The sequence below is a fragment of the Octopus bimaculoides genome, chromosome 1 (assembly GCF_001194135.2).
Source record: "Octopus bimaculoides isolate UCB-OBI-ISO-001 chromosome 1, ASM119413v2, whole genome shotgun sequence".
Taxonomy (NCBI): domain Eukaryota; kingdom Metazoa; phylum Mollusca; class Cephalopoda; order Octopoda; family Octopodidae; genus Octopus; species Octopus bimaculoides.
This window is the reverse complement of record NC_068981.1, coordinates 79,515,064-79,518,314: the sequence shown is the minus strand read 5'-3', so window position 1 is coordinate 79,518,314 and position 3,251 is coordinate 79,515,064. Positions and strand designations below refer to the sequence as shown.

Genomic DNA, 3,251 nt, shown 5'->3' with positions numbered 1-3,251 from the left:
GTGTGTGTGTTATGTATATATCACATTTAAACTGTATTATAAAATCTCTTTACACAAAGCATAAAATGAGTAAACTGACAAAATAATTTTTAGATAAAATATTTCATCCAACTTTCAAGGGTTCCCTACATAGCTCCCACCACAATGTAAAAGTTTGTTAGTATTTTAAATAGGTTGTATCTTCAGTGTTCCCTTCAGCAATACAATCCTTGTTAGAGGATCTGCGGCATGAAGATCTCTATTCTTCCTTTTCCATTTGTTTTGTTCGTTTTCCTACTCATACCCTGGTGATGAAAAATTTCTTTTCATGAAGCACCAACACGTGGCTCCTTACAACTCACCGAAGTCCAGTTCATTTAATATTATCATGTTTTAAAAATCACTTTTTATAATTAATTCGGTGGTACTAATAATCAGTCTTGACCATTAAGGTAATCCTTTCGTTTAAATAGAGCTAGAATTTCTGAGTTTCTGCTATTTTCGTTTACCGGATCCGTTTCTATTTTAACTCGGTGAGCTACATAACTATACTTGCACCCAACACACTAGAAGCGTTAGAATTTAACAGCTGCTGTCGCTATTTTATGTATATTTACATACGTATGTACATATACAGTTTATATTCTAATTCTTGAAATTAAGGTTGTGCAGACGACAGAACAAGAGATCATCAAACCAGATGTGCTGTCCATCTCCCTTCGTTGCTGTTCCGTGGTTCTTAATACAGGTCACATTAGTTATCTGTCGACTTTGTAATTTAATTTTCCCTCTAGAGAGTTGTTGAATTAAATACTCCCACTTAAATACCGGAGTAAAATGAGTCGTTTAGATCGCCTCGTGAGGATCAAACCGGCCCTGATCGAGGAGAGTTTTATATCATCAAAGACGTTCCAGCTGTGACCATATCGTATGTTTAGACATCAAGGAATATATAATCCAATATATCAATCACTTTATAACTGTAAGATTTGATGTAATGGAGATTTGGCTGCTGTTGGAGCTTGTCGAACGAATTGACTCGTCTCCTATCTTGTTTAGTCCCAGGTCAACATAAATCAAGCAGACTAGTGATCAGTCATTCCATCCGTGACCATCCTGTCGAAAAAAAGTATAGAGAAGTGCAGCACAATTTCTCGTCATAATACAAGTGTTTTAAAAATGAAAGTAAAAATAACAAAAACAAATATTAAACAATGTTTTTGGTTTCAGTATTTCAGATAAACCATGATGTTTTTATGCATTCCTCGTCTTTTTTCGAAATTACGCCGCTATTCTGTTAATTTAATAACCTGTATCTTTCCTTATATGCTGGGATCCAAACTATATTATCGTTGTTCAAAACTGTAGGGTGTGAGCTGATTGAGATTTAGCTGTTATTTCTAGCAACTTGAAGTTCCTCGTAAAGAGCCCCTTCGTTGGTTCTGGCCTTGAGCGATACCTGTATAGAGTATAAGTAGAAATAGCGTCAGGGTTGCAAATGTATCGGAATGATTAACGAGTCGAATAGGAAGCCTCCACGAAATAGCAGCCAGTTCTCTCTCTGAAATGACACCAGCCTCTGAAAGCAATGGATATATAGCATAACGTAGTTTTAAATTCGGTCTCAAAAGAGAGAGGGGCAAGACTCAAGATACACTATGCCTATATAAGAATACAGCATCGAACACGGCTGGGAGCCTTGAAATCATAGGTTTGTTCGACCGGTTAAATAACAGCACGTCAAAGGAATCGTTTCTTCGGAAAACGATGAATTTTCTATAAATGAATGAAAATAAGTAAATAATTAAAAGCTGTTATAAATGCGTGGCAGAATGAATGGATGCCTTATAGTCTGTAGGAGTCACCAGTTTTGTCGTTTGATTACAAATAATCATATTATTCTCTTGAAATGTTTCAGAATTCGAGGGAGATGAAAAATAGTTGGAGGAAGATTATTTATATTCATTTCATTATAAGTCATTAGATCTGAATATAAGATACGTGTAAACAATATTTATTCTTATGATTGTAGAGTAAGGTATAAACTCCTGGTGGTAAACTCCGTGAGGTAAATTTAATTCTTCGGTCGAAACTATCATCATGCATTACTGTCACTCTGTTATTATCCAGCCATTCAATCATCCATTTAGCAGTCAGCTGATAAACAAAAGTAGTACTTCTACTCGTGCAGACATAATACATAAATTGCTCGACCTGCCATCATATTGCACCGAAAAAGTATTCAATTAAATGGTGTTTCCGAACCTATGTCACGAAATTGTCAAAACATGGGAATATTTTAATTGTGGTTTTCATATTTGCAGATCAAAATTAAACATAACTAGCTTGACCGCGCATGCCCGAATGAATTGTATAAATTGTATTTAATCGCAATACGATGTTTAATTAAAGAAAGAAGAGGTGGTGGGAAGCATATTTATAGTGTATCGTGCTATTTTTAGTGAATCGGGTCGCCATCCTTAAATGGTTGGAAATATCCTGAATTAGGCAGATAAAGAAAAGTAATTCCAGAAAAATGAAGTTATAGATCGCGCTAATCCAATTGACATTCTGTGTGAAGACATGCAGCTAGACATTAAACAACATACGCATTATGTATTGTATAATATATTTTTTTTTAATAAAGTATCCTATATTCTTTGTTCCTGTCGCTGATTGCGGTCCAGCGACCTCAGTATTTTTTTTTTTTTGAAATTCTACGTTACCGTTTATGATAAAGAGGGGCGAGGAACACCGGTAATTTCACTCTCGCACATATATATATATACATGCAATTGTTTCACATAAGTTTTTCAGAACAATAATTAAACATTTAAATAAACAATATAAGAATTAAAAAATAAATTGAATTGACGGGAAAGCAGTGAGAGGATGGGTGGAATAATATCCAATGTGTGAATCAGTAGCATTGGTGTCATCTTGCCACAGACCTCCTCCAATACCAAGCTATACAGAATTCCTAACTAGTGTCTTTTGTACTGATTCCTGTAAACCATAATACCAGTATATCGCAGGGATGTAAATGTCATAAACCACACGAAAATTTTAAATTACACCCTTTAAATTACAATATCAAATGCACGGTTTTAAATGTGTTTCAGATACCTTGTAGTGTAACGTCTAAAAAAAATTTCAGAATTAAAATGGATATGTGACGGAGGTAAAGACATTGGACCGCGCCCTCTTTGGGAGGTTTTTTTCTTTTTTACAGGAACCCACTATATCGAGTGCGGAGATTCCGAATCTGCAAA

The 3,251-nt window shown here is 35.0% G+C and overlaps 1 protein-coding gene across 1 annotated transcript in view; it reads left to right on the top strand.

Annotated features, from left to right (window-relative positions):
- Positions 1-3,251, top strand: part of LOC106867578 (arginase, hepatic) — a 94,575-nt gene that overhangs the window by 977 nt on the left and 90,347 nt on the right. The gene's annotated exons all lie outside the window — the stretch shown is intronic.